This window comes from Atheta coriaria, unplaced genomic scaffold (genome assembly GCF_025399875.1).
Source record: "Atheta coriaria isolate IRGN ID8LTWV9N9 unplaced genomic scaffold, Caltech_Dcor_3.1 hic_scaffold_6_pilon, whole genome shotgun sequence".
Lineage (NCBI taxonomy): Eukaryota > Metazoa > Arthropoda > Insecta > Coleoptera > Staphylinidae > Dalotia > Dalotia coriaria.
The window spans coordinates 12777372-12796670 of record NW_027045448.1 but is presented as its reverse complement, the minus strand read 5'-3'; the positions used below and the strand labels follow the sequence as shown (position 1 = coordinate 12796670).

The window sequence follows — 19299 nt, the reverse complement described above, 5'->3', positions numbered from 1 at the left end:
TTAATTGTAATAAATTACTGCTATCAGAGTCGAATTATTAACTCATAAATGTTGGTTGTTTTTGTCTCTCTCGCTCGTTTGCGCTGTTTTTCCAACATTATTTTCGTTACTTGTCTCCGTGGCGCTTGTTTTTATTGGACTGTCGTCGACGAGTTTCGTTTATTATTTTAGTTCGCGCACGGTTGGCGCCGTCGACGTCTTAATTACAGCGCGCGCATTATTACTTTCGCCGGCGTCAGTCACCTGCAGATGTTTGGATGATAAAACATCGAAAATCACTAACTGAAGGAAGCGGGTTAAACGAGTGAGAATCACGAATGCGCAGAGCTTAATAACGCCAAGAGTTGGCGAAATAATTGTTTATTTAAAATTGTCGCCGAATGTCGGGCAAGTTAATTAACTTAAAAATAACCGTCGCCGGATTGTTTTTGTATACTCGACTTTTAAGTTTTTTATGTGTTTGGTTTTCCACACAAAAAAAATGATAAAAAAACACGATTCACGAAAAGACTGACATTCGGAGCGCTTTCCACGTTTGCCAAATTTAATTAACAGAAAGTTATTCAGCGCATAATGAACGTAATACCTCGCCATTGTACATAATTAGTGCGATGTTGCGACTTTGCTCTTTTCCATCAGCGTTCTTACACTTAATGCCAGCTTCTTTTTTCGGGTATTTTCGCTACTTTTTTGTACTTTCCAGCGGTTTTAAGCCGGTCGCAAACGTCTAATCATTAATTTAAACGCAGCCAGCGCCTGGGAATAAAAAATATAAAGCAACAAGGACGACGCAAAGTTGAAGGCGGCCGAAGAAAAAGTTGCGAGCGTGCGAGAAAAATACACACCGAAAAAAGCCGGAGAAGTGTAAAGTTTTTGCCTGTGTACATATTTACACATCGAGTGTGGATTGCGGAGGGTGCTGGAGGCTTTCGAGCGCTCGAGAAAAGAAAAACAAATGTTGTTGTAACGTCGAAATCCGGCGGGGACCTGAATAAAGCGTGCGAAACTGGGTGCAAAACGCCGAATGGCTGAACGCTTGAATACACTGTTGCTAAAATGTAGCAAAAATCCACAAACGACAAAAACTACATTATATAAATAAATTTTTCACTCCTAACGCCATCTAACGCCATCTAATGCCATCAAAAAATATAATTTTTAAAAGTTGATATTTCCGTGCATTGTGTGCAAATTAAAATTGTTTTCGAAGCAAATTTTCAGATAGTTAGCATTTTTCGATGGCCAAAGTGGAAACGGCGCTCGCCAGCTTGGCATATAAAATAGATTAGTTCGGGCGAGGCCCCGGAGGATTCGGCCTTCCGGCTTCCATAATCGTGTGCGCTCCTGATGGCATTTTGACCGTGCTCGGTGTGTGTGGGTGTCGTGTCCCTAATGACCAAGGCGGTCGCGCGCTATTTAGGCGATGGCGGAAAGGACGAAGTGGGCGACGATCACAAAAACGCGCTTCACACTCTCACCGCATTCCGGAAACTATCCTAATGTTCACGTTCATGCACTACTAGTAGTTGTGTTAAATGCGCTAAACATGTTAAAAATAACATGCATTTTATTTTATATTTAAACTTTTTGCACGTGTTTTTGAACGTGGCGCAATTCTATTTTTAATTAAATTGCATCAGCACTTGTGCAGCAATCTACACAATATGAAAAAAACATGTAAAAATTCGCCATTAAAGGCAAATTAATAAAAAAATGCATGAAATATTAATTATTTATTAGAAAAGTTGAAAAATTAATTTATATCATAAAATTATTAAAAATAAATTTGCATCGTGAATCCAAAGTAATAAAACTGTCATTTAATATGCTTTAATTACGTATTTAAAATGTTTATTTAATTTCAAGTTTCATTTTATTTATTTTTGCTTTCATCATGAAAATAATTGCAATTTATTTTTAGATTTCTACGTTTTTAGATGAGAACAAAATTCATTTCACCGAAAGCAGCACAGAATACAATTTGTATAATGAGTTGCAGTTGCAGTTTTAGTAGTATTTTATTGGACAATTATTTCATTTTGTTCCATTGTGTTTTGCATTTACAACATTTGTTTTCGTACCTCTTTATTCCGTGCGCGCCAACCTTTTGTGAACTAGTCGACTGTATTCGTGCATAATATACCTACATATATAATAAACGTATTATTCATATTTTATTCGCAGCAAATACACAACAACATAAATCAAAACTTAATTCAGTGTCTGTCTGAATGGGCCACTTTCTCTCGTCCTTTTTGCGTCGGGCACAATCGCATCCTCGCACTCGCGACCACTTCTATATTCTGCTTTTCTGCCTCTACCAAGTGGAGTGTTTGTAAAACGCTCGACTTTCACGCAGTAAACCGGAAAGAGTTTAAACTTGCACGCGCGACAAAATATCTACCGTCTATACTAATGCTTATATGTATATAGGAGTCAATAGAAAGTATTATAGGAGAATCATATTGGAATTGTCGCGGTAGAAATTTGAATTTCTCATATTTCTTAAATGCAAATGAATTTTTATCTAAATTAAGTGTAAAAAGTGATGAAATAATATCAAAAATCATATTAAAACATAAAATTTAATTATTTTGCAATTTTTCTATCAAATTTTTAGTTTTTTTTCGAAAAAATCATTTTTCCTCCGCGATATCTTCACTTTTTTCAAACTAAATTTTTATATCTCATCGTATATCGTCTTTTCTTAGCAAATCTTGAAGTAAATGTGGTCTTGCTGCTTTGCAGATTGCTATACCTTGATATCTGTGGGGGTGTAAGTGCTGTCGGTGAGCCGAACGTGTAATGAAGCAATTTTCTAAGTAAATATCATCGGCGCGTCGAGTCGCGAGCGCGCGCAAATTCAATTAACAAAATTGAAACATTATTTCAGCGAGTTATGTGCGCCAACGACGGCGACGCCAAGGCGGTTAACCGCTGAATGAACGAGCGAACATTCAACGTGTGCAATATACAGATGCGGCGGCCATGTTGTAAGCGCAAAGACGCAAAAAACACGCGCAGACGACATTTAAGTTAATTTTCAATTTCTCACAAATTGAAATTATATAAAATTATAATTAAATTTTAATAAATATAAAATATTGCATGTTTTCCATATAAATTTTAAATTCTAGAGTTTAGAATACGTAAATGTAAATGTGAAAGCGTTTACCAATGAAAAGCATAAATAATACGCAACCCAACGTACAAACATACAAAGTCAGTTGCATACTTTATCCATCAGGTCTGTTTCAAGTCGAGGGAAAATAACGCTACACGAGTTTTAGTTCATTTTTTGTTTTTTTTTGTCTTTCAGTGGTTTTACCGGGTTTACGAATGCAAAACGGAAAGTATACTAAAGCGCAGGATTCCGGAAAAGGATTTTATCAGCTCACATGCTCTAAAAATATTTAAAAACTAAAAAAACCTAAAATATACTTTAATAAATCTTGATATTTTAAATAAAAATTAAACTTCATGTTTTCAACTTGTCTTTTCATCTTGTTTGTTTGCGCGTTCGGTTAGCCTGCTTTATTTTGCTTGTTCAGACCGAATAATTCCGGCTTTCATTGCGGGTTTTATTCTTCGTTTTCATTGTGCTCGCAGAAGCAGGACGCTCCGGACTTTGTCAACAAAACGGTAAATAGACGACGGTTTTCCGTACTCGCTGCTTTTTGCTTACCTTCCGGTGCTGTGACTGGCACAAAACGGCCAATTTCGCTCCGAATTACAACTCTTATATTTCACCACCATTAATATTTAAACATTTTCGTAATAATATTATAGAAATCTATAGTAAATCCTATTATGTTAGTTGAATACGTTTAGCTTTTGGCATTCACAAGCAGAAAACGCTTTGCTTTCAGCGCAGCTTTCGAACACAAAGCTTCGGCGGAGTCCTCCGCCACCCTTTCGCCTAAATGCGATGAGATGAGATGCGTTAAGATGAGATGAGTTGAACCGAACTGAGGTAGACTACACAACACACACGCGTGTGGCATCTTTTCCCCTCCCCTCCCACTCCACTATATCCTTCACGCGCACACAACGCTCTCATTCAGGCTTTATCCTTTACGTCTTTTGCATCCTCCACACTGTTGGCACAAGTACCAATTCTACTATTCAACACTAAGCACCATCTACTGATAGAGTTTTCGTTAGTTTTCGACACAACGCGCTGTATCTGCACTAATTGCGTCGAATTAAAAGAACACGTAGATGGAGAGATGACTCGTAAGCTGCGGATGTGTCCCGAGCAAAGCACACGTACGAAAATGTGCGTGACGCGAATAAAACTCGATATTTTCAGCTACAAAATGCGAATTTAATATTTTAATATAATAAGATAAGCGTGGTGGTAAATCAAACGGCGATCGAATCAACAATGAAGTCGCTTGCGGGCTCATCACTTTCGAGGTCGTGTGTGTGTGGGTTGAAAGGTCGTAATGGCCGTAACAATTCGGCGCGGCGCCGAACCGCCGCATCATTAAAAATCGGTTTGCCCGGAAAAGCCGTTTATCCGTCCGGCGAGGCGCCTGTCGCGTTAAACTTCAGCTTTTCGTCAGTAATTGCACAGACTGCCAAATTGAATCCACGATGGAAAAATCAACCAAAAATTTTTTAAAATGAAAAATTGTTGCATTTCTTTTTAGTTTTTTATGTGTTGCAGGTAGTAAATGTGCGAACAAAGGTTTAATTACTGATGGAAAATATGAATATTTTAAACAATTAATGAATTCGCGCATTGTTTCAGTTAATAATTGCGGAATATTCAATGTGCAGTGCATAATTACCATTCACTGCAGTATTATAAAATCAATATTTATTATTTCAACGAGTTTACCTCTTTGAAATTTTATTTTCGAGTATTTAGCACACATAATTCATTAAAATTGAAATTATATTGAAAAATTGTGTATTTTAGCCATTTCAACGTCTATTTTGCCATTTTTAAAATAAAATTTTGCAATAAAAAGTAGCTTATGTCATTTTTTAGTGTTAAAACTATTTTTATATCAAAATCCATTAAAGTTGGTTGACTGGTTTAGACGTGAAACGGGAACATACTTTTTTGTAAATTTAACATTGAGATAAATTACAATACAAAACGCATAAATCGCTTGAGTAAGTAATAAAAATTAAAAATCAAGTTTAGAAAATTATATTTTAGCCATTTTAACCCCCATTTCACCCTCTTATAGCTCAATTTTTGCTATAAAAACCAGCCTATGTTATTTTCTCGTCCCAAAACTATCTCCACACCAAATTTCATCAAAATTGCTTGAGTACTTTAGGCGTGAAACAAAAACATACTTTTTCCCCACGTAATATTAATATAAATTAACCTACAAAACGCAATTTATGCGTTTCTATGTTCCGCTTGGTCGAAATTATGACAATATGCAAATTCATGCGGTGTCCCTTGAATAGTTCGCGGTAATTGTGACTTGGCATGCGGTGTAGGTATATACGCGTGTGCAAATGCGTCGGCATGTGGAAGTGTTCAACTCGAGTTGGAAATCATTCGCATTGCAAATTTCCCAGCGGTATCAATATCGCGCGGGTATCGAACGCCATCGCAAACACCAGCAGCCGAGCACGGCGCATACATATTTCATAATCACACCCACACACACACACACACACAATCGTATTAATGTAACTGAGCAGCAGCCGCCTGATACGATTTGAAGTGTTGTTGGCCGCTGGTAGGCTACACGGCTGTTGCGTTCATTTGCAAATCGCAAACTGACACGACACAAATTCACCCGAATGACATTAGATGAACGAATTTGTAAGCCAACACTTGAATGATATCAAATATGCCTAAATAAGTATTTATCCGGTGATGTTACACTATGGTGTAGATTATACACGTAACCGAGATAGGCAACCAAGTATTCAAACACAACAAAATATATGTAATATAATAGCATTGACTTACGCAATCCGCAAAGTGTTTAGTATCACCGTAATATTATTCCAGACGAAATTTCGTAATAATTATCATGTGATACGTTAATTTTACTTTTAAAAATAAATAAATTCGTTGACTATATAAACCATGAGAGATATTTCTAAAGTTAGTTCTTGTGATTCCATTGAAATACAGCAAATCTACCAAAAATGAAGGTTAATAATAAATTTGTGTATATTTGGTTGCCTATATAATTAATATTATATTTGTGTATATTTGGTTGCCTATATAATATTATTTTATTTTCAGTTGTTGCTTCTCTGCGCATTAATCTCACTAGTCAAAGCGGGTTTCATCAATCCCAACTTGGTCCAATCCAACACCTACGCCAACAGCGTCCAACACCCGGGGGCGGCAGTAGTCGCCGCTCCACCACAAGTAATCTACCGCACTGCCGCCACCTCAGCTGCAAGTTCATCTTCTTCAGTAAACCTTAATCACAATATCGGACATGTTGCCCAACTCAGCGCCGTCCAGCCTGTCCCGGTTGTCTCCAGTAACGTGGTCACAGTTGGCCAAGTAGCACACGCCGGACATTACACCGCCCCCGTTGCCGCCGTCCGCGTGGAACCCTACGATCCAAACCCACACTATTCTTTCGCATACAACGTGAATGATCCACATACAGGCGATTCAAAAATCAGCATGAATCTCGCGCTGGCGACGTCGTCCGTGGTCAGTACAGCCTCCAGGAACCAGATGGCAGTCGCCGCACTGTAGACTACACATCAGACCCACACAATGGATTCAATGCTGTTGTAAGACGTACGTCAATTCAACCGGTTTACTATCAACATCCGCAACAACAGTACGTTGTGAATCACTAAACATTTTTGGGCTGCCTGATCGTAAAACTTGTTACACATGATGATATTACCGATATTACTGGGTGATATCAAGCGGCGAACACAATGGACTCTTCTGTCGACGGATTTTACTGCATTTTATTAGCATTTTCTGTATTAGCATTATGAGTGTACTCCTATTGTTAGACTCCTTGTCATTGCAAGTTTTTTTCCGGCTGCCAGAGCGGCAATAATGCGGAATGCAAACTTTCGCGTGGAAAAAATTTAAGTTATCGCACAGCAAATAGAATTTTTCGAATTTTCCGGGCGGAATGAAACTGCGCCGCTCGCAGGCACATGTATTATATCGTAATGCAATTCTTTTGTTATACAAATACACCGTTTATGCATGCATTTCGAGAATATAGACGAGATTCACCAGCAAATATAAAATACTATGCGTTTTCTTTCATACATAACCAAAAAATTCAGCTTTTTTGATTTAGGCAACCAAATATGCTCAAATTAATAGTTTTTGTGATTGTTGTGCGGCGTTTTACTCAATAATACGCGTTTTCTTTAATATTTAACCTCAAAATGTTTATTTTTCTGATGTAGGCAATCAAATATACACGAATTAATAGTTTTTGTGCTTTTTGTGAAGTGTTTTACACAGTAATACTCGTTTTCTTTAATATTTAACCCCAAATTGTTCATTTTTTGATGTAGGCAACTAAATATGCTGGAATTAATAGTTTTTGTACTTTTTGTAAGACTTTATATGCAATATTATGCATTTTCTTTAATATTTAACCTAAAAATTTAGTTTTTTCCTTAATATAGGCAACCAAACATCCAAAAATGAATACTTTTGCATTTTTCGCGACTGTGAAATTTGCAGCTCACATTAAACGTACCAATTTTGCAAAATTAAATCTTCCACTGGTTGGTTCTGTGTGTGATTCCACTTATTCAGCCAACCACGAGCGAAGAAAACTTGGTACGTACGAAACGAACGAAAGATGGAAGCGCCTTTGCGAATAGTGTGAGAAGAATGCCAGCATGCGCGGAAATGCAGGCAAATTTGGCGAAATCTAGAGCAGTGATGTAATGTAAGTAATGTAAGTAATGGAAGCGGCGCAAAAGTGTGGAAAGTCTTCAACCAGACTCAGTGAACAGTCGGGGCGCCGCGAACGTAATGCGCAATATTGGTCGCTTTTTCTATTTCATCTCATTGGGTCGCTTTCTTGCGAAATTTCTCCAACCCTGTAGGGGAAACGAGATGGTTTTGAGGACGCCGGCAATTTACATTTTAATTTCGTCGTCGATTTTCCGCTCCTCTACAATCCCATCATAGCGTGGTGAGCATTTTATATTAAATTTTTACATTACTCCGCATCGTTCGCATTGCGTGTCGCAGGTATACGTTTTTAAACGGTTTTAATATACGCTTTTTACACGATGTGAGTGAATAACATACCTTGCATTGCGGCGCATGTAGTAAACTCGTTGATCGTAAAACAAGTCGTAACGCTGACCAGATTGTTTGCTCAAGTGTTGTCCACGAAGGTTTCGGCAGTGTTAATGCACACTTGGACACTAAACTTGCTCATTTTCACTTGTTTAACTTTCTGGCGCTGAAGAATATTTAGGTTATGTCTGTCAAATTGTACAGATTCCTACTATATCCTATATGACTTGCTAAAAGTGTTATAGAGAGCGTTAGTGTTTTTTACTGTTGGGGTGGTACGCCTGGTTTCTGGTTTCTTGGTTTCTGATTTTGTCGGCGTGCAGAACGTGCGTGACGCGCAAATAGAGTACGTGCGGATTTGCGAGCAGGTCGTGGATGTCCCCCTTTGGAAGCTCTGGCTCGACGCGACTAAGTGCCCCACTTCGTCGATGCGCGACGACCGCAACCCTTGACATTCCAACGGAATCATACACCGAATCGCACCTCGGAAACACGCGGTGAGTGCGTCACGTATTTTATATCTTTATATCTTCTCCATTCTCTTTTTATACACTCGTATAAAGTTCGAAGAATCGTGGTTGCTGCTATCGCCACGCCACTATACTACGAGTATAATAGAGACATTTTATTACGATGCTGTTTTTTGTGGTTGTAGATAGGCGACCCATTATACACATGTGTTATGTGTGTCTGCGACTGCGAGTTATTTAGATTTGTTTGTTTATTCGAGTCAACTTCGAACGTTGAAACAACATCATTATTTGCAGATTTGCAGAAATCTGCGCGGAATAATCATGTGAACATCAGTGCAAACATTACAGACGGAAAACATTCGGTTAAGCTGTTATTTCATCGTTTTCAAAACAGAGTCGCGAACGGCGGCGGGCGCTTTGCAATGCATTTTGTTATTATTAAGTTAGAGACGAAATTGCTTTGCCGCTGTGACACAGGCCGTACAAAAGAGGGATTTCCACTCGGCGGATCGTTGAAACTTGCAACCACGACGGGATTAATGCATATAAATACAGAAAATACAACGCATATGAAAAGCTTTTAGTTCTCATCCAAACAAAATTCGCTTTATGCAACCCGTGATACAATATTTAGTTCGACTGGTTGCCTATAGTAATTCTAACCGCATAACCAAACACAATGTCTATCATAATTTTTTCCTCGCTCAGCACGCATTATATTTCCCGGCTGCTAATCGAATGTAGCTCGCGTTTGCCGAAACGGAAGCAACAAGGGATGACATGCGGTGTCAAGCAAGCTGCTCGTCCTGGACGAAACACAATACGAATTAGGCGCTGACCGAATTGCCATCGCCATCATTGTCATTGTCGTCGCACGCACAGCGTGTTCACAATTCTGATTGCACGCCGCCGCGTCCATTCTGTGCATGCATCATTTATTATACATTATAAGGGTCGGCGTGTCACACGAATGCTTCTATACGCCCGAAAATCCACACAACGCTGAAATGCTGAAAGCAGGGGGCGCGCGAGCATGCCCGGTCGAAAGATTATTATTATATCCAGCAATCCGGCGATATAATATTTACAAGCGGGGGCAGCAGCTACAACGTCGATTACCGGCGCTGATTACAACCTCCCGCAGCCGGCGAGTGTAAATAATTAATTAATTATGTAGGTTTAGCTGGTGAAAGAAACAAGTCATGTAGTTTGTGTATATTTGGTTGCCTATATTATCTAGTTTTTATTTTTTGTGTGTGGAGGAGTCTTTATTTTTATTCTTTTCGGGGAAAAGAAAGAAAAATACGAGGAGGCATCGATAGGTTTAGCGGCAATGTGCGGTAATGGCATCGCGCCGGCAAAACAGGAAATTGAAGGAAAACAAGAAGGAAGCGGCGTAAAAAGGCTCGGGCAATGTGTGGTGCACCCGCCAACGTATCGATTCTATGTTTTTGAAGTGCCATCCTGGCCTGTATATATATTTCCAATTGAGCCTTCTAATAACAATTGGATTTACTCAAGAAACACAAAGAAAAATCTTTAAAATATTAAATTTGACATACATAACCTATATTTTAGTATTCCCGGTATTGTATTGTACAGTTGGTTGCCTATATTATATCCATAATGCATTACACCCGAATGTATCATGTAAACTTGAATTTTGTAAAGACGTAAAGTGTGTACTTGTTATTATGCCGAACACATTCCGAATATTATTGAGTCATGTTCAAAACGCAAAACATCTCGCGTTAACCCACTTCCAATGCGGGCGGCTCTCGCCTCCGACGGCGCCTTTTTTCGGCAATGCGCTTTGCATAATAAATGACCGAAACAGTGAGCGACGCCTAATGCAATATATTACATGCAATAAACTCGTACAATGCGATGCGAATCGAGCGCACAATGCGCACAATACAAAGTGGTCGCAAACACATACCACACACAGCCATATATATACCGTGGAATCAGTCTGCAGACGCAGAGGGCGGATGTATATTAGGACATCAATATTTTAATGATTTATGCGTTGCGCCCTCGCGTATCGATTGATGATGGAGCGCACCGGCGGCGGCCCAGCCGGGATTAGATTTATGATTATGATATTATCTCGGTGGGTGGGATTGATTGGGTTATCGTCATGCTGGTGCCCGTGTGGATACCTACAATTCGACAATCGACGGGGTTGAGACAATCGAATGTCGAATATCGTTTCATTAATAACTTTACAAATCATTGGATAATTAATTATTGAAAGGAGTAAATAGAATAGTAAATATAGTGTTTTCATGTTATAGAGAGGCAACGTTATCTCAAGGAATAAAAAAATAGCAAAATATTGAGATTTTACGTGGTCTGGCTTCTGTTTAATTATTTGTAAGCTGGTTATAAACTCAATTACTCTTGTAAAAATGCCGGTAAATATTTCCTGAAGTCTAAATATGAATTCCGCGTCGCTCAGTTGTATTCACTTGTGTTATGTTTAAATGATTTTCTAGCAACGCAACGTGCACCTCAACAAATTAGCTGAAAAATCGTGCTTAAGTTATAGAAATTTGCATTGCAATTTGTAGGGATGTTGGGATCATAATTACAACAATATTGCAAATGTTACCATCGATGTCATGTCTTTAAAAAAATATTCTAGCTCATAATTGCTAGAAATGAAAATATTTTTCGTCGTTACACAGAGAAACTGTAACGTTATAACGAGGAAATTAATATAAACCAACCAAATTGTACAAATTTCAGCGTTATATAGTTTTTCGTTTAATCGAGTAACGTTAAAACTGCTTTTCTAACTTTTTTTCTCGCATTTCAAATAAAAACTTGAAGAATTAATTTTTCAAGGTCAAATATAACTTAATAAATCCAAATTTAATAAAATTCACTTACCAATTTAAAGAAATTTTACGTAGATGATCCCATGTCCCAAAACTTCATCTTGATCACATCAATTTCTGCAATTTAACAACAAAAAACCAGATATTAATACAAAATATCTTACTAAATGACTGTGTAATAAAGTCATAATAAGAATTTTATTAGCATGAACACTTTTCTACTTGTTATACATATTTAAGTTTTAACATGAAATAAAATTTTATTATTCACTAATTGCCGCCTACGACAATCTCGCCACCTCAAGGCCATTTCCGCCCCTTTAATGCGTCGCGTTTTTTGCTTATTAATTCCCCATTGCTCTATTAGTCGAATTATAAACCGATTGCGCTCGGCGCGCATAACTAAAAAGATTAATGACGCTGAATGCGCATTACCACCATTACCACAAATCGCACCTCGACTGCGGCTTTCTTTAAGTCGCATGCATTGTTACATCGTGTGCATTTTTCCTCCTATGCACACGATACGCTTGATGCTTGGCGGTCGGCGGGGTATCGATTTGTTTTCGCTTTTTCGCACGTCGATTTGTCGTAGTGATAAAACCACACCATGTGTGAGAATATATGCATGTGTGTAAGCATGAACATGAACCCCGACGGGCTTTATTGTATTACTACGTGCGATACTTTGCGCAAATTATTTCTGCATTTTCCTCGGCGCGCAAATTTTTTATTTTATTATACTGGTAGAATTATACAAATCCGCACATAAAATATTCGAAAAAAATAAAATTTCTACGTTGGATTTATTTGTTTGAGAAATCTCTGATCTCTTCTTAGTTTTTCTGCCGCCCCTCACACCATATTCGTCTGGGCGTCTCGTGGTCAGCTTAGGGAATCGCCTCGAAAGTCCGTTTTATTGACGTCGAAATATATACTCGTTGTGTTTGCTCGTATTGCATTACTGTTTGCCGACATAAACGTCCGCCGCCATTGTCTCTGCTCGTTTGGCCGTGCGCTTACCCACGTCTGCGGGTAGTCACTGTAACCACCCCCGGCGGCATCCCCTTGCGTCCATTGCTAAAGACTCGCTTTATTCGTTTCTGTACGTTTTATGTGCCCGCGCGCTATATACAACTAGAGACGTTGCACAATGTGTGCGAAAGCAGTGCTAATTCCATTATCACTCAATCTGCTGTCCGAAGCCGAAAATCCGAAAAGCACACTTGGAGTAACATTCCCTCAAGAGATAAACAACAAAAAATCAACAAAAAGTAATTTTTTAAATTTTAGTGTATTTTTTACTAAAATTACTAAAAAATTGCAGTAAAATATAAAATATAATATTTATTTTTATTTTTTAGCAAATAAAAATGACATTTTTAAGCATCTCCCGCGAGAGTTGAATTTTACAACTTTTTAATTCATCCCCGAAACTTTTTTATTCCACGCTGGCGCGCCGAGCTTTTCCGTCTTCAATTTTTACGCTCTAATATTTCCACAACGCGTTTTTTTGCATTTTGTTTTGCTTTCATACGTGCGGCATTCAACCTAAGGGGGTTGCATGTGAAAACGTCAGTTGCGAACAACGTCATTCGGCGCTTTAAAGCGCGACGAATGAGATTAGCCTACATTTCATTTTGACGACAGTATCCAAAAAAAGGAGCGTCGAAAGAAATATTAATCTTAGCGCAATAAAAGTAAGCAATTTAACATGCATGTGTGTAGGTTGGGTTGCCTATGTTACAAGATTATTAATGCAGCGTATAATTTTAGTTATAATGTGAAAGTTAAAGGTTTTGATGGTGTAATCGAAAGTTGAAACAATGTTCGACGAATCCCGGCGTAACTTACGAAGAAGAACGATGTGTATGTGCTGTGTGGGTGTGTGTGGGTGTAGGTTTAAAGTCTGCGCCGGCATAGTTTCAATTTCATGCCATCCTTCCACGTCCTCGAGCATCGCTACATATTTGCATCCTTAAAACTTTGATGTTCAACATACCGAAAATACATTTTCCACTATACACATTGTTCAGTTGATTTTAGACAAAATACTATCTTTGAACTGATAATATAAGTTATAAATAATAACATATTAATTAAAAATTAATTTGGTTTCTGTTTTGTGTGTTGGCAAAGTTTGCGTTAATTTTTGTGTTGTTTTGCGAACAATGCGAAAATGATTGCGAAGCGAGTTGAAAGTTTGTTGTCAAAGTTTGCAATGTTTTAATGTCTTTATATTTTCAATGTTTCCGCGCATTTCGCGCGCTGTCCCAGTGTGCCGACACAATGTATAAACTCTCGTCCTTCTTCGGGCTGGGCGAGCTTGGCGCGCGCATCGCGCAATCCCTTTGTGAAAAGTTTTAATTAGTTAAGCGAAAAACAACAACAACAAGAGCGAGCGCGGCGCGCGCATGGTGAATGCACAACGAGGCGGCGGCGGCCCGTGGTGGCCGCATCGGTGGCGTTGGGGCATGTATCTTAAGCGCTTTATTAAATTATACCGATTTTGCTTCTTTTGCTTTGAGTTGCACACAGCCATGCAACAAGGGGATACAAGGGCAAAAACAGTTCGTCAAAAAATTGAAATTTGGGAAAATTTTGATGTTTTTTGGGATTTTTCGAGTGTTTTTGAAGATTTTCAGAACTCAATAGGACATAATTTAATTTTAAGATTTTAAAATTATCGATTTTTTTAGAAATCTTCATTTTTTTGTATTTTTAAAATTTTTTTGCGATATTTTACAAAAAACACAATTTTTCAGTGAAATTATTAGGATTTTGTCATTATTATATTACTTTTTGAAGATTTTAAGCTTCCGAACAGCCTTAATTCTTTATATTTTTTTTACAATATTTTTTACCTATTTCTCAATAGTTGTTGCATTTTTCGCACATTTTTGCAGAATTTTGCTAAAATCGCAATGTTTCATAATATTTTTTCCAAAAATTCGTACTTTCATTCGAATAATTGGGTTTTTGGCTTTGCTTCAGCAATAAAAGCGATTTTCTGCACCCAATTGGCCATAATCCCATTATATTTTTCAAAAATAACAAATTTTTCCCTATTTTACAATTTTTTTATTTTTCTCACTTTCTGACAATATTTCGCTAAAAACCGTTAAATTTCCTAATATTTTCCAAAATTTTTACTTCTGTAACTTCATAACCTAATCTGTCACTCTTCAAAAACTACACCCTTATCTCCATATTTACTCCCTTTCCTTCCCCTTGATAATAATTTAACATCAACATGAACCTCAACAATATTCCCACATTCGTATGCACGTCCTCACGATGATCATACGTTATCGAATTCAATTTATACGTCATTCGCTTATGCTTCCCCATCCTCTCCCCTTCATCCCTCTCTCCCGAATCCATGTGTTTCTCGTGTGTTGTGCATGTGCGGCAATCGCATTTTCGTTTCGCGCTGGGCTTGCGTTCGCCACCGCACCGCACCGCGGCGATAAATGTGCTGCGTTCGTACTTTTCCTCTTCCGCGTTCGTGTTACCACCGCCAACCGACACCGCCACCCTCCAACTGAGTAGATATTCAGACAGGGCATTCATTCGATACAGATAATGAAAGATGATAACAATAAACGTTGGGTTTATGTCTTGTAGAGATTTTTAAACAATGATTATCATGATATCTGCAAATAAAATTTAACGGAAAATAAGAAAATATTCTTTTTATCGCTTTAATATTCAGGTTAAAGTAGTAAAATTTTTGGAAATTGTCAAAACTTTAACCGGAAGCATCCGAAAGGACAAGACGTCTCATAAAACTCTAGAATTTAATGTCTCCCAGTTTTCCCGACCGGAATTTTCGCACATAAATATTTCCCTCTTGCCGCACCCGCACGTACGAATGTCCTTAGCGTCTTTTAATGTCTTTATCGCGCGGAATTTCCGCATGACCGACACAAAAGCCTCGAAAACTTAAGAAATTTAAACCGGAGCAAAAAAATCCCAATTTAAACGCAAAAATATTACACACGTGGATAATTTATTAGTTTCACTCATAGTCAGTAATGAAACATCGTTTTATTATCACCAAGCAGAAAGCATTGGTATACAGGTAAACGAAGTGGCGGCGTGCGGAGGCAGAAATAAGTTGTTAAATTTATCATGGCGTGTCGGTGGTCGGCGTGTATGCATGCGAGCGCGCCGAAATCACCATTTCGGGTTCCGCTTTCGGCCCAACTCCAGACCAGTATAGTTACCAACAGTTAGTCGGTGAAATTCACTAGCTGGTTAGACCAGAAGTCGAGGAAGACCCAGAGTGTTGCTTTTTATTATTGAGGAAAATGCTTTACATAAATTTTCCACGCCGAACCGGAAATAACTTCGGGCCGCGTCGGGCCTTTAAGGTTCATATTTAATCATCACGGCGAGCAACAACACGCTAGCGGCTAAATTAACTCATAATTTTTGAAATTATCTATCCTACCTCACAAACAAAACAAGCACAAAACAAAACATCATATAAATAAATTAATAAAAGCATTAAATCATGTTTTATCAGCGTTGTAACATAAAAATAATTATAATTTACTAAAATTTAGGTTTTTTAACTTTTTGCTTTTTACGTTTTATGAGTCTCGGATGAGCCGCGCTAATAAACTCTTTCTGAATCTTGAATGAGATCTTTCATTCGCGTCGCCGACGCCGGAAAAACTCTTCCTTGCACGGCCACATTCCGAAGCGGGAAGAATGTGCAACACTCGAGTCTGCAGACTGTGCCGTCAGTCTTAAGACGGATTTTCCTCGCGGCTCCACAGCGAGAGGGCGTCTTATATATAAATTAATCTAACTTTCTCGAAAGTTTTAATTTGGAAGTTTCCATCCGAACACGTCGACCGAAAGCACGCAGCCATTACTGTCGCGGCACTCTTTAGTCTGTGTTTTTTTTCTCTGCGTTTCCGGTTTTTATTTTACGCGTTTTCTTTTCACTCAATATGTGCGCAGATTTACGTTAAAAATAAACTACGTTTTTAATTATATATTCGGTGAATAAATGAATTTTAAAAATAAAGTAAATAGAGTTGAAGTAGACGACGAAAAGTTTAATTGGAAATTAATCAGTTCATTTACCAGCTGATTCAATAAAATATTGATTCATGAAATTTTTTTTCTTTAAAAATATTTAATTATTAATTACATTTGAAGTTTTCTTATATCAAAACACTTCACTTTCCTAACCTAACAGTAATTGCTTGATGTTCGACTTTTCTTTTTGCTTTTCTTTGCCTTTCGTTTCTTTGACTTGCGTCTAGCGACGTACACACTTCAATGATGCTGTCCGTAGCAAACTAAATAAATGTCAGTACAGCTTTTGAGGATATGTCTCGTTACCCAGCACCTCGGCGGCGCGAAGAGTTCGGCAAAGTGGAGGAGTGTGTGCGAGTGGCTTTAACGAGCGCGGCGCGAAGGCGACGGAGGGCACGTTGGCAACAACGGCGGCGGCAGTGGCGGCGGCACGGGGCGGCTAATCAATAGCAGTCGGCAGTAAGTTTTCCACTTTTGCTGCAACTGTACTCCTCGCGCCAGTCGGCCGCCAGAGCAGTGAGCACAGTTAGTACCACGACCGAGCACTAACTGTAGGACCACTTCACCGGAAGTCTACTTGCTACTTCACACCGCTTCAAGGTACTACCACGGTACGTAGACCTTGCAAATCGAATGAAAATGAGGACTAGGAAATTATACACTGTGTTTTTATATTATTATTGTGTTGCTTTTTGTTTTAAACTAATTTTTTGTGATTTTAAATTTTTAGAGTAAAATATTTTAAGTGCTTTAGTTGGCTTTCGGTGGAATGGAGTGTTGGGCACATTAAACTCGCTGCCTGGGCTTAATAAATTGCGAGGCTTCGTTGTTTTAATTAATTTTCATTGTCGACAATAAGGGGGCGTTCATTTATTACGGAATTTGCTCAAACGCCACGTCCCGAGGTCCCGGACGGTGCACCACCGAACGAGTTAAATGTTGAAACTTTACAAAAGCGTCAACTACTCACAATGAACGCAACTAGAAATAAATTTGTTAAATTTTAGTTGAAATGCGTGGTTTTGGGAACACTTTGTATATGGTGTTAGTAATTTTATGGGATAGTAGCTCTGATTGCTAATAAAACTGCGTTTTATTGTGTTTCTCGATTCTTCAGACAATAACGCCTGTTTTTTGCTTCTTTCTAAGGTTATAAAAGCAAAGATAAACAATATAATGAAAGTAACCGTAGATAGAAGTCAAGATAACCTGTTGTTATAGTATTTAATTATTATTTGATGATTAATACAGGAAAACAGACGTAAATTAACTAAAAGTTAGAAAAAACACGAAAATTGCAGCAAAATTAATAATATTTTTTTGATTTAAAAGAAAAATACTGATAGTTTTAGGTTATTTTGACATATATTTGACAGATGCATTTTAGGTTAATCTGTTGAACCAAATATAAAGTTTATATCTTTAAAAATGGCGAAATTAAAGCAAAAAAAACGTTTTAAACAAAAATTTGCATCAAAATGAGCAATATTTTTTGATTTAAAGAAAAAATACTGACATTTTAAGGTTATTTTGACATAAATATGACAGATACATTTTAGGTTAATCCATTTATCCAAAAAAGAAATTTTTATCTTCAAAAATTTCGAATTTATAACAAAAAACACGTTTAAAGCAAAAGTTACTCAGAAAATAAAACATTTTCCTCTTTATACAGCTTGAAAAAAATCCTCCTCATTTAATTTAAATTATAAATCATGTATCATTTGAGAACATGAGCAATATCCAATTACGTAAACGCAAATCTACTCTTATTACCTCGAACATGGTACGCCGGTATAACGTAATCCTCCCAGAGTCCGCGCACATCGTCGCATATATGCATGCATGCAATTAAAATTAATTTGCGGTAATTGTACACATATCCAATGTGTGCTAGTTGCTACCTACACCCGACGGAGGGCAGCACTACTGCACTACTCGGCGCATCGAGTGTGTTCAAGTATCCCGCTCGCATCTCGACTGCCAGCAGGCAATTAAATTGAAATTTATAATTTATTGCATGGGACTACGAGTATACTGCTGTATGACACAGTAGGACACTGTAGGAATTAATACATAGCGATGAGTTTTTGATTTGTAGATAGGCAACACACAATACTTTTTTAGTTTTAGTGTTTTAACAAGGTTATATCAACATATTATATGTTAATATTAAAATAATTGATAATTTACTGGGAATTAATTCAGTAGAATAAGTTGTGGAGATTTATTTTTTGTTTTCGTGCCAAAAAACATATTTTTTTAATGAGAATCCTTCAAATTGTCCTGTTAAACGGCTGTTCTGTCGTCAGCTAACCACACTCTCGGTCTCAGAGTATGATAGAAGGGGGTGGTTGGTCGGCGGCGCAAATGGTAATGCACTTTGCGAGCCGAAGCTGTCACCAACAGCTGCGCGCCTCTCCGACAATCTAGCAAACTGTGGAAATCGCCCTCCACACCCCTCACACCACCGCATTTTACGCCGCCACTGATAAACGATATAAACACTGGACGACGGCGTAAATCTCTGCTCTTTTTGTTCTTTGCACGCAAAGTGGCGAATTATTTTTTGTGATTTTCAGTCACAAGTCGTAATCCAACAGATTATGTAAAACATTTTGTCCAAAAAACGTATACAGAGTATTAAAATGAAAATTTTAAGATTGTAATATGTCAACTTCTTAGCAAGCAT

At 37.9% G+C, this 19299-nt stretch overlaps 1 protein-coding gene and 1 pseudogene across 1 annotated transcript in view; one reads left to right on the top strand and one right to left on the bottom strand.

Moving 5' to 3' along the window:
* The window catches only part of Lar (tyrosine-protein phosphatase Lar), a 208598-nt gene that overhangs the window by 170472 nt on the left and 18827 nt on the right, over positions 1-19299 (bottom strand). Inside the window, exon 2 of the mRNA XM_065304007.1 lies at positions 11605-11669. The gene's annotated coding sequence lies outside the window, so the exon portion shown is untranslated. The remainder of the gene's footprint in view (positions 1-11604; positions 11670-19299) is intronic.
* Positions 6094-7328, top strand: LOC135793880 (cuticle protein 21-like; annotated as a pseudogene).